The 13397-nt window shown below is 38.0% G+C and overlaps 1 long non-coding RNA gene across 2 annotated transcripts in view; it reads right to left on the reverse strand.

Annotated features, from left to right (window-relative positions):
- Positions 1 to 1755: 1755 nt before the first annotated feature.
- The window catches only part of LOC307148102, a 136376-nt gene continuing 124734 nt past the window's right edge, over positions 1756 to 13397 (reverse strand). Inside the window, exons 4-6 of one of the 2 annotated variants that reach the window (XR_013819410.1) lie at positions 4210 to 4323; positions 3947 to 3979; positions 1756 to 2882 (exon numbers count right to left, since the gene is read on the reverse strand). This is a non-coding gene — a long non-coding RNA (uncharacterized lncRNA). The remainder of the gene's footprint in view (positions 2883 to 3946; positions 3980 to 4209; positions 4324 to 13397) is intronic. The other variant, XR_013819411.1, reaches the window with a different exon arrangement.

Genomic DNA, 13397 nt, shown 5'->3' on the forward strand with positions numbered 1-13397 from the left:
CAGGTTTCTGTAGGAGAGAGGAGCCTGTCACCATAGCGAACACCTCCCTGCCGCTCGATACGCAGCTGAAGCCTGGCAACACACGGACCTGGGAATTTCAGACATGTGAAGGCTCTTTGCCTGGGCCGCAAATACAGAATAACAACAACGTGTTACCAAGGACATGCCAGACCTGTTGGTGAGGGGTAAAAAAGTGTAAGGCTGTTCAGTCAAAGCAGAAAGTATTTTAATAAGATAAAATCCTTTTTGTAAGATATTTTTCACATGAATGCATTCTATCTTTCAAAGATAATTAGCAAAATGGAATTCAGAAGAAAGAGAATACAGAATCTTCGGCGTGAAAATTTGTGCAACTCCCATAATGTGATCAAACCAAGGGGTCAAGGTTAGCATGTTAGCATGCTTGTTAAACCCTGCTGGTACTTTACGGCCTGGTTTCACAGCAAGGGCTTAGATTAAGCCAGGATTAGGTCTTAGTTAAATTAGGAAATGTAAGTAGCTTTTATAAACGTGCTTTTGAGATAAGAAAAAAGAAAAAAACATTATTGGTTTGCATCTTGAGACAAAACAATGGCACTGACCTATTTTAATTTGTAAAAGTTGCTTTCAGTTAAAACAGCTCAAACATGCAGAGACTAGGCTTAAGCCTTGTCTGTGAAACCGGGAATATATGTTATAACTATAAACTCTGGTTCTAAATGTAACAGACGTAGGCCAGTAAGAGCTGTGAGTGTAAACCTCACTCCCATGGCCTCGACAGGCACACTAGCGACTGACACTAGCGGCTTCGGCCTTTAGCTTCCTTGTTAGCGAGCCCACCTCCCACGCCAGAGACCCCGGATCGAATCCAGTTCGGAGCGAGTTGAGTTGGACCGGTTCTATAAACAGCTTGTTTCTCCACTGGCAGCCATTCAAAATGAGCTGCGTGTTCTGACTAAATACATTTATAAACAAATTTATTGTTAACATTTCATTATAGTTCAACATATAAAATAGAAATGCTAACGGATAGCTTTGTTCGTGTATTTTAGACCTCTCTGCCCGGAAAGTGGATTAACAAATCAGATTTAATCTACAATAGCCTTTAGGTTACGGTTTGAGTTTGGAAAAGTGTTATGGTTTTGATTATTTAACAGAAATGAAGTTCAAACACCAACAGATGTTGATCCAGGAACATGTCCCACTTGGCTAAATCATGTTATACCAGGGGAACATGCTGTATTCAGATCATAATTCACAATAAGAACAAATAATTTATGCATAAAGTAGTTGCATAAAGAGTAGACTTTCTCCACATCTCTTTGTATTTTGTGATTCTCTAGCACACGTGATGGGGGGTTGTAATGGGGAACTGCACCAGGGGGAGGTGATAGCAGGCTTCTTTACCGGGACAGGGCAGCTCCCAGCAGCTGGAGCCTAATTGCAAACACTGAAAGAGAATGAGGTCTATCACTGATGATCATAATTGCACACAAAATCTCCAGGGTATTGTTCTATTCCTCTCACAGTTCCTTTTTGTTCAATAATGTGTTTAAAAGCTTTGGATAGTACAAATGTTACCTTTCAGGATCAGAGCACTATTTTCATTTACATTTTTAAGTGCTTTAGGAGAGCACAGATGATCCACTGAATATTCCCCAAACATGCTCATGCCTAAATCACTCAACAAATGGTTTACAAACACTTGCTCTGACTCATACGGCGACCCCATGGTAAAGATGTAGGTGATGTTCTTTGAATCGCTAAAAATAAAGTGATTTATTAGCATTTATTTCTGGAAGTCACTCCATGACAAATAAGCTCATGTTTGGCGTTGGACCTTTGTGCTTTCTGTATTTTTTTCTAATTCATTTGAATTAATTAATGAATTAATTATTATTCAAGTATTATGTAAATGGCTTGTATTGGAAGTACAATTACAGAAAGCAGAACAAACCTTACAGAATTGTTTTAGGCTTTTGAAGCCTCTGACCAAACTTCTCTAGACTCTGAAGAATGCACTCAAAAAATCTTGATGAACCCGAGATGAACATTAACAAAAGACAGCTCAATACCAGTGGAATCTGTGCAGGAGTGAATGAATACTCCTCTATTTATCATTAACGTGACCTTCGAGACTGTACAGTGAAACATTAAAACAACATCAGAATAAATTCTTTGTTTAAAGAAAGAATGTTTAAATTCCTTTTACAGTGTTCTGTGTTCTATTTCCCTGTAAATAGTGAATGTGGGAGGCAAAACAATGATGTGAACCCAAGCCAAAAAGTAAAAAAAATGATGTCATTGCCGTGTTGTATGAATATTGTAAAATACTTTTGTCTGTAATGATTCTTGGCATTGCCAAAAGTTACCTCATGTTCCAGAGACTACTACTAAATCTTTGTCCTTAAACCCTGAATGTAATCAATCAATCAGTCAATCAATAAATCAATCAATCAATCAATCAATAAATAAATCACTCACTCAATCTCTATCTATCTATCTATCTATCTATCTATCTATCTATCTATCTATCTATCTATCTATCTATCTATCTATCTATCTATCTATCTATCTATCTATCTATCTATCTATCTATCTATCTATCTATCTATCTATCTATCTATCCATCTACAAGCACCATGCACTCCACCTTTCCTTGTAAGATATTAAAACCCGTGCAGAGGTGTGTTTTGACATCTTTCAGGCTATGGTGGGATACAGAGGGGACTTGACCTCTGAGCAGCAGGAGAAACGCCTCTCTGCAGGTCACGGGGTTGACCTCTGACCTCTCCGGACATGTCTCTGCAGGGAGAGGAGCGGTGAGGAGTCATGGGAAATACAGGCGACAGCAGGGGCCATGTCTTTAACCAGATGGCAGGCTTAGATTAGTCATGTCCGCCCTGCTTGACAAAAAGACAAGCACAGCCCTATCAAATCTGTCATTTCTCACACACATCCTCTTAAAGGTGAGTGATACAAAAGCAACTAAAAAAACCAAAAAAAAAAACCATCATGGGATATTCTACAAAGTGACAGTGCAGTGAGTTGTTGTCATCGTCCGATCATTTTTTTGCCCTCATTAAGGAAGGATGTTGAATCATTTTGCAAATGAAATTCAGATGCATTAATACAGTAGGTTAGATATGCTTCCGAAATGTTATGAATGTTTGGAAAGTAATAAAACAGTACATAAAAATGGGCATAAAATATCTACATTTAAAAAATATTAATCATTTTGCTTAACTTGATTCAAATGTAGATGGTGTGAGATTTCTGTGAATTTTCCCCCAAACCAGTTAACCCTGTCCCACAGCCAATCCTTGGACATGACAATAACGATGGTAGCACATCCTAATGAATAGCATAACTGTTTGTCACGACCGGATCTATACATGATTTTTCTGAACTCTGAACTGAACCCATTCATTTTTCTTGACAGATAACTGTGTGATGGAGTTGACTGATCGGCTGTGTAGCCAGGTTTGCTCTTAACTCGTTTGGTGAGAAAAAATCAGTATGTTAAGTTTTCTTAACATAAAATGACCTCAACTCAGATACCTTGTGTAATAACACCCTAACTGAACTGAGCACTAAAATTAGACACGTAAAAGTAATTCAACAAATCTCTTGCTGTTTAACTAGTTAGCAATAGCCCACATTATAGCAACTATGCTAACTTAAACTATGCTAAACTTTCATGCAAAAGCTCCACTCTTTAGCACAATAGTAACCCCAGAGACTGAACTGAACTCTTCTAAACTCACAAATACTAGAACATTAAACACTAACAAATCCTGTATTTTTATTCTTTCTCAAAAACACACATTTAATTTCAAATATTTACACTCCCAATCCACTTTCAGTTAGCGCAACAAAAATTATTAATGTTGTTCCAGCACAAATTAATTAACTGCCATTTTTCATTTTTTAAAAAAAATTTACAATTCTGTCATCATTTACTCACCCTTGTGGTTTTCCGAACTTGAGTTTCTTTCTTCTGCAGGGCAAAAAAAAAAATAAAAAAAAGAAGAAGATATTTTGAGGAATGCTGTTAATCAGTTTGGATTCCTATTTACTTCCATTGTATTTTTGCCCATAAATAGGAAGTGTAACCAACATTCCTCAAAATATCTTCTTTTTTCTTTCACAGCTCATTTTAATGAAGTAAACTGAACAAGGAGCAAAAACTATTTAGTAAAGTGTAAAACGGTGTAAAACTTTTCTGACCTTACAGCCATGCAGGACAGATGCAGCACGACAGATTGCTGGGGAATGTGAGGCATATTTTAAAAGAGGGAAGCGTAGCGAGAGAGAAGGAGAAGGACCACGGCCCCTCCAGCCCTAGAGAGAGCAGAAAACAGGACAAGGTTAATGTACTATGACAGACAGGAGCCAACAACTCTCTTTAATGTTGTCCCGTTAGGACGCCCCCGGTGCAAGCATCTTTCGCATCCTTTAGGAGCCTCTCTGCCAACAACTGGTGGGGGAGAGAGCTGCGGACCAGCTGCCAAACATGACATTTGCTGGCGAGGGCCACTGAACCTCAGCAGGTGACATCTGTGGAACAGCCTTTCATCCCCCGTGCCTGGCAGTGGAAGGGTACCTGCGCGAGGCCCCGGAGAGGGAGAGATGAATGTGCTCCTTCTCTCTCCCCCAGCTGGGGCTCCGCGTAGCCACAGGGCCGGGGCGGCCCATGCTCCCCGGCTTCCAGAGGCAACATCTGCACCCACTGTTGCCTTTGTCCCCATCAGCAACTGATAACATGTGGCCTTCCAGCGCAATTTAAACAGGGGCTGATCATTACAGGGATGAATAAATACTATCATCATGAGAGTTTATTGCTTCATATCAGCTGTTTGATCAAATATGTATAACCGAGCCAGGCGGCTATGAGACGAATATCAAGAGCTGTCCGATCGTGTGCTGCGATGGTGATTTGTAGGGAAAGTAGTTGGCAGCGGATCAGAAAAATATTTCATTTAACAGCCACTGACATAGACGAGAATGTTAAGAGCTAAATATCAAGGTGTTTTGCAACTTGATGTCTGCTATGAAAAAATGGCTTTTTTGTAATGCCTTATAATGCACACTTCTCATCTGAGTCGTATTAAAGTCTAGTCAAGAAACTTTTATATAGCATATTATACAATACAGATTGTTTCAAAGCAGCTTCAAATTAGTAAACAGGAAAATAATGATCAATGATGGAAAATTCATCAGATATAAGTCAACTCAAACTCAAATGATGCTGTAAAGAACGTCTACAGAAGACAATAGTCATTGTTCAGCTCAATTCAGTTATATGTTGATTCAATTCAGTATAATAACTGTGCAAATTTAATAAATTATGAAATGACAATTCAGCTAAGCAGCTCAACAGAAGACACTAGTGTCATTATGCAGCTCAAGTCAATTCAATGTTGATTCAATTCAGTTCAATAACAGTGTCAATGCAGCAAAGTTAGTTTCATTGGTTAATAAAGCAGGGCTGCAACCAATTATTAGTTTGATAATTGATTAATCTAACAATGATTAGAACAATTAATCAACGATTATTTCACTGATTAATCAGTAGGCTTTGATTATCCAGCTTTTGCAATTAGTTAAAATAGTTATACTACCTATTCTAAATAATAAATAAAACATAAAAATTACTTCAGCTTTTGAAAATGTCTTTTTAATGAACTTTGAGCCAACTGAATAGACCAATCTCCTCAGAAATCATCAATAGTCCAACTGCTACAATGACTGGTATTATATTTTTTGTGGGCATTGACACAAACTTCTATTCATAAGCTTGCAATTGGATTCCGGTATAGATTAAATATCAATTAATTTGGATATATACATGATAAGGTACAGTACATCATTTCTCTCAAGGAAAACACTTTTAAAAATGCTGTAAACTAGGCTATACAGGGAACCCAGTCAGCTGGTACTATAATATTAAAGGTTAAAATAAACAACTGATTCAGATACAATTTCATATAATGCAGTTTTTATAATAGTAAATAACAATAAAATAACTAAAAATATGAATACACTGTATATTTTTTGAAAAATACTCCTTACTAGAGTTCAGTCAATCCAAATGGCTACATGATGGCACACAAGTGCCCTGCTCACTCCAAAGTCCCCACTTCAAGGGCTCTGGCGTCTTCCCTTCGAAGGGAGTAGGGCATAGCACGTTTCTGTATTTGGTTGTGTTATGAGTATTTGGAGCACACATGTGTTGTGAACCTGATGATGTTTTCTTAATTTGCAGGTGTTTTCTATTTGCATGTGTTTTCTTCAGTTGCAGCGCGTTGAGCTCTCTCAGCCACCGTATAAAACACTGATTGAGCGATTACATGAGGCATGATTTTTTTTTTAAGTTGTACTGTATATTTCAACATCCATTCTGATTCATGTTTATTTGGTGCTATAACCAGTAGAAAAGAGAAAGAGATGATCAGTTCACGTGCCGCTTGAACTGAGGTGATATATTGATGTCTCACGGTACATTAAACAGCGTCAAAATCACATTTATTTACTGCTCTTCTTCTGTTGAATTACATTCAGAAAGGCTGCATTACAGTGCCCCACTGGTCAAACCTCGTCGTTACAGGCCCGTATACTATTCGACAACAAAAATATTTGTTGATAATGTCGACTAATAGTTTTAGCCTTATATTAAAGACTACACCACAATCATGAAAAGAAGTAATATAATTTATTAGCCTATCAGTAGTCTGTCAATAGCTGCTAACCAACATAGCAAAATGGTGCATTAATATAGAATGCGTGGTCAAAGTGCATTTTATAATGGCCTTGAACATGGTATCACATAAGTGTAACCAGAAATTGTATAGGCTAATTTTGTTTGTGCATGTATAAGGGGGGAGGGGGTCTGTAATCAGTAATCAATTAAAACAGGTCTAGCATCAATTGCACTTGCTTACATTCTGGTGCATTTGTCTTTGCTCAGCAACTTTAAATTAATGCTAATTACTCTGACACTGGTGCACTTGCCCCGTGTCTCTGATGTCACTCAGTCTCCACGAGTTCCTGACAGCATTTCTTCCAAATGTGCTCGTAATTGGCAACCCATGGTGAACTGACACACACAATTAAATCCAATTCTCATCATGCAGCCTTTACATCGGGTCAAGTTTAGAAACCATTATACAAATTGAGGGCAGACATTTACTAAGCGTTTCATAGTCCTTGAGGGTCTTTGTCTGCATGGCATTTAGGTAATATGGCAATCAGTTCTCTTATTTCTGCAGTTTTTTTTTTTTTTTGTCAAATTTTATAATTATTGTGATGAGTGGATCTCACAAAAACATGGCCAGGTCACACCAAAATAAAAATGGAATTTCTAATTTATTTCTTTTTTGCATTCAATTTTCCATTTAGATTTTTCAATGACAGTCAAACACATTTACACAGTAAAATAATAGGCTAATTTGTGATTTTTTTTTTATTGAAATCAGCATGAATTAAAGACAGCAACAAACACTACCACCATATATAATTGTTGTTTTGCATTACAATAATGGGAATTTAAAGAAAACTAATTGTCATGAAAATTCAGGTCACAAAATAACAATTTTTATGACCAGAACATGAGTTAGGATTTTGAGAGAATAAACTATGTATCTTATTAAAAATATTCAGGATCATCTACAGTATTTAAAAAAGCAAACTTAACAGAACCTTTGTCACGAGGGCCATCTTGAGACGCTGTGGTCAGATGGTGTGTGTGCAAACACATGGGGTTGATGGGGCAGAGAGTGAACATGCTTCCCAAAGCTTTGGTTTCATCTTCATTTTCGGTTTTGACCCAGGTTAACGTCTCCTCGATGTTTCCACATAGGTGGGCCGCTGTACACCCGCAAGTGCCATGTTTAAAAAGGGCTTCTGCCTGCTGTTCCTCTGCCACCTCCCTGGGTGTGAACCTTACCGTGTTGGCTTGCAAACAAAGCTCAACATGAGGCGTGCTAGAAATGAAAGGAGGCAAAGGAGATGAAAAGAGCAGAGAAGAGAGGAGCGCTGCGCCCTCCAAGAGATCCACACATGTGCAGACTCTGTGCAGAAGGGTGAGATTGTCATGCTAAAGATAGTGGTGCTTTGACAGCTCCCAACATCTTGAGTTGAAGTGTGCCATGTGCTGAGTGTCTCTCAACTACTTCAGTCAGGTTTGCAGTCTTCCTTTCCAGTTTCATGCTGTCTGAAAAAGAAAAAAAGAGAAATATGCAATTTCATCATTCAGTTTAAAGCGTCCGTGACCTCCGGTCTTTTACACAAAGACCTGGTGATACTCTTGCCAGTGTGATTTACTACCAGCTTCCAGAAGTCTGCTTTAAGGTGTCACAGGTTGCATATGAATAGACCAGAACTATTGTCAGTAACACATCTTCCTACACATTTACAAATGCATAAACTATTAACTGAGGGCATGTAAATTGAATATAGTACATTGCATATCCGTCCAAATTTGCTTTCACACAGACGACCTGCCAAGAGGCTGTTAGTTTCTTGAGGGGGAAGGGCAAAGGATTAAAAATAATTCAAGAAAACCAAAAGAAAAAAAACAACATGCATAACAGTAGTCTAAAAATATAAAGGCGTGAAAAACAAGGCATAAAAACACATACATTCATGCCAGTGTCATGTAAATGTGTTGTGAAGTGTTGCGAAACATGCATAGCTACAGGTCAGTAGAATAAATGGATGTTTTGCTTGATATGTAAAGGTCAATTACTTTTTATTTGCATCTGTTCATTTATTTATAACTTAACCTATTTATGAATTAAGATTTCATGATATTTGTAAAAAGAAAATTACCTTGACAAATATATATTATGAGGATGATGTGCACACTTACATGTATTCAAGGTGTAAAGAAAGGTGTATGTTATTTTTTTTTAAATTATGGTTACACCACATGGCATTTTCAGAGTTATTAAATTGCTTTTAAAAGCAATTTTTAAAAGCATTTAAAAACCATATAAAATACCAACATTAATACAAACATGAATAATAACAATACTACTATACTACTACTAATATCAATCATTTTCATTATTACTATTTGTCATTAACTTGTAATTTTATTTGATAAATTTATTTAGAATTCCAGAAAATGCTCTGTTTTGTGATTGTTAAAGTTAAAGTGGATCATTCCCATACAGTAGTTCGTACGATAAACTACACCTGTGTGAAATTGAGGGGAAGTGGCATCATACATCCACCAAAAATGGTTCAAAGCAATTGCAAAAATTGCTCAGTAAACTACTTGCTGCTTGGTGATAATTTATTAGCTAAATCAATGGCATTCATACATTTTAAATATGACTTAATTATCGAAACACATTCCTAGGTCTGTACATGCATATATGTGCTCTCAGAAACTGACCTCTTGCTTTCACTTCCGTCTGTATCGGTCTTCCCTCCTCCAGCAGATATTGTACTTCAAGCTCAGCCGCCATTTGACCCTCGCTCAGCTCATGAGGGTCACGCATGAGAAGAGAGCAGCAGAGGCAGAACACTGTCTCCACTTTAAACAGCCTCTCACTCACAGAAGACAAACCAGCGCTAATCCACGCTGAGACAGGGCAGGCACGGGGGAAATATGTGTGTGTGCATATTATGTTACTACGACATAGATCTTTATGTTCTCAGAGCTGGTGTCTCAGTCAATGCTGGTAGTGGTGGAGAGGAGATATGTCTGGTGCCTCTGGGGAGAGACTGCAGACCTTATCTTGGGGTTTTGTGCGGTGTGTTGAGGCAGGACCTTTGAGAGCGGGGTCCTAAGTACAAGTGAGAGGAAAATACTCCACGGAGAACGTTTTGGCTGCAGTCCCTGTGAATTTGCCTGCTAAATGACTCTTGTTATTGTTAGCTAAATAGCACAGAGGATACCAGGAGTGAATGTAACATAGGAAGGCCGTCCAAAACACAGAGCAGACCCAGGTGAACATGGACAGAGCGTGTTTAATCAGCTCTTTAATGGAACTGTGACTTAAGAATGATAAACAAGCTGATGCAGTTTGTTAGAATCAAAATGATTAATGACAAATTAAACATGATAGTTAGTTTTGTTGCTTGCTGGCGTTATAACTAATGCTCAAATTAAGGGTTTGGGATTTGAACAAACCCCTAAGCTTAAAGTCGGCATGAAATCAAAACTGACAAGTTTTATTTTTTATGGAATATTGCAGTATTTATTTATCTGTGCGCATCATTATTATTTCTTCATGTGCCCTAATCCTTTCTCTTCCCTGATGATGTGTTTATAGGCGGGACAACCTGTCATTCACATGACATCACTGCAATAGCAAACCACAACCATCCAATCAATTCCCAAGGACAAAATCAAGCCCCGCCCAACAGTTTTTCTTGTTGGAGAAGCTGTTTCATTCAGTTATACGTCACACTAGTTTCATACCGGTTTTAAGTATTCAACTTTGGTGTATAACTATTCTTGCACTGTTTGTGTTACAGTCATGAATTCAACCTTAAGTCATGCGGCTTGGGCCCTGTCACAAATAGAAGTCCTCATAACTTTCTGCTGTGGAGCTCATGGGCTCGGCAAAAGTGCACATCGAGGGAGCATATTGGCCACAAAGCATCCTTCTGAAACCTAAAATGACAAATGGGACACCCTACGGTCTTGTGTGCTTAACGGACATGCGGCGGCCATTGTAAGTTTGCAAGACCACGAGTGCACATGGCCTTAGGACAGAGCCTTGGTGAGGAGGCCCTTATGCAGGTGATCTGAAATATGATTTTTTTGCTAGTCAGATGATAAGGTGGTCAAAAACATTGGATTTACTTAAATTGAAGGAGGATCACAAGTCATATTTAGGGACCAGAAGATCTAACACACACTCATTGCCAAATAAATATAGATTTCCAAACAGTTTCCATACAAATCACATCATACAAACATCAACATCTTATGAAATAGTAATTTTCTCATTTTCTGATTGGTTGGAAAATCAATCTTTTTTGGGCATAGCAACAGCATAGTGTCAGGTTCATGGTTTTGTTCAGTGTGTTTTGATTGAGGGGCTGTTTACTTTTTATACGTTTTTTTTATACGTTTTTGCCGTTCGTTTACACGACGACAGTGTTTTGGGTGCCTGAAAACGCAAACTTTTGAAAACGGTCTCTGTGTAAACAGCAAAAACGCGAATCTCTGAAGATGATGACGTCATGCACATGCGTAGTACGTGTTCACTGTTAAGTCTATAGTGTTTCATCGCCATCTAATGGTCTGGCAGCAGATTACAGGGTTTTTAGTCGTTTTCTCTGATCCATGTGAATGGGGATCGTTTTGACAATGATGTCGTCTGTAAGCGGAAAACTCAAAGGAAAAACGTCTCCGTTTTAAGCACATCGTTGTCATGTAAACGTACCCTTAGTTCTGTTCTGTCTCCTTGTCATGATTTGATCTGGTTTCATCAGATAAACATTGTTAAAAAAACAGTTTTACATGTATGTTAAATCATAAACATTTTCCAAATGTCTATTTAAAATCTGACAGGAAACGACTTGGAGACATATTCATATTCATCTTTCTGATGAAAAAACACACATAAAATAGTCTCTGCGACGTATGTGCGCGATCAGGGTGCTAACCATGCTACATGTTTTCATCCACAGTTAAAATGTTAAGTAAAACATTATAATAACCGGTGATAACCTTGGTCAGTCAATTCACAAACGTTTTTTTTTCACAAAGCTGAGTTTACATTCATAATTTTCGTTAAAATGATTAACGGTTCTACTTAATGGAACTTTCATTGCAATAATTCTGCAAGCTCTAATCCTCTCACAGTGAAAGAGCTCTGCTTTGATTTGGATCACCATGAATCTTTGTGAGAGCTCTTATGACCCTCATCTTTGGTGGGCTGAGAGTGGTGCCCTGCTGTACACCCCTGAGAGAGTAAACATACAGAGAGGCTCCAGTCTCTGAGACGCAGATGCCCTGAGATGGCCTACATATCCGATTAGCTCACTGGATCAATATTGGGCCTACTTCAGTCTAATATACAGCAATATGACATAAATAAATAAAAACAATAGCTGGGCAGATTGCCGGATCAAACACTACCAGTTCAATTGCTGGTATTTAGGAACATTGTCCATTTAAATATCTCATTTTGTGTCCTAATCAGTCTGCCATTATGAAGCTGATACAGCGATTTACAATTCATATTTTAATATATATATAAAATATTGTCAGATCCATGCCACATATATTTCTGTCATCATTTACTCACCCTCAAGTTGTTCCGAACCTGTATGAATTTCTTTCTTCTGCTAAAGAAAGAAATTTTAGAAATGAATACTTATTATTGTCCACACTGCCCCATTCACACCTCTCCAGACCGTATGGCTCTAATTATTCTTGTCTTTATTATATTTACTGATGCCTTTCTAGTCACTGTTTTAATGCCTCACTTCTTTGATCAAATTTCTCTTTGATCAAACTTCTTCTTGGATCTATTATACATAAAAGGGCATCAGTAATGTCATATACAGACATCTTTTGGAGGTCATTAGGTCAGACGATGACCTATATGAGGAAGATGACCGTACAGGAGGAGATACACAATATGGAGCAAACATGACGACACATCCTTACACACTGCTAAACTAATTCAAGGGTGTACACCAAAATGAGGTCAAAAATCTCCATAGCTTCTTAAAACATTCTTAAAAACTTCTTAAAACATTAAACGAATATTAAGGGAGTACAGTAGAGCACCTCCATTGCTTATATAGTTGGAGGATTAAGGGCTTGTATGACAGAGTTTTAAGAAGGACCGCAGCTTTTCCAAAGGCAAAGAGTTGGGTTACTCCTTATTAGGTCATTGATATTAATACACCAATGTTATTTAGGCATTACTTAAGTGTGCATGTGATCAATAGACTGCTTGCAAGAGTCCATGAGCAATTCAAACTGTCTACTCATGCAACAACAAACAGGTTGGTGGTCAGGTAGTGGAAAACCCTCAACACAAGTGTTTAGGTTGTTACGTTTTATCAGCACATTTCATCCCGGTGTACTATAAATGTTTAATTCATTGACTTAGAAGTTAAAAGGCAACATTCCTTCCACATAATCCAAAGGCAAGATCTGTTTTATTCTATTCATAATTCATCCCAATTATGTTAACTCCTTAAGAAATAGTGGGGCTGTAATTTTGCCCAGTGTGTACATTGTGTCTGCTCTGCATACAGATATAAATCAGAGGTGGCGGCCCACTGAAAGAGTCCAATAAAGCCGGCGAAGACTCCCAGTGAAGTAGATACTTTACACAGGCCCACCCTCCGCCGAGAGACTGCTTGGTTGAGCGACTGTAATTCCTCTGAAGGAAATTCATTAGGATTTGTCACTTCAACTAACCTGCAAGTCTTTT

The sequence above is a fragment of the Squalius cephalus genome, assembly GCF_949319135.1.
Source record: "Squalius cephalus genome assembly, chromosome: 20".
In the NCBI taxonomy this organism is placed as follows: Eukaryota; Metazoa; Chordata; class Actinopteri; order Cypriniformes; family Leuciscidae; genus Squalius; species Squalius cephalus.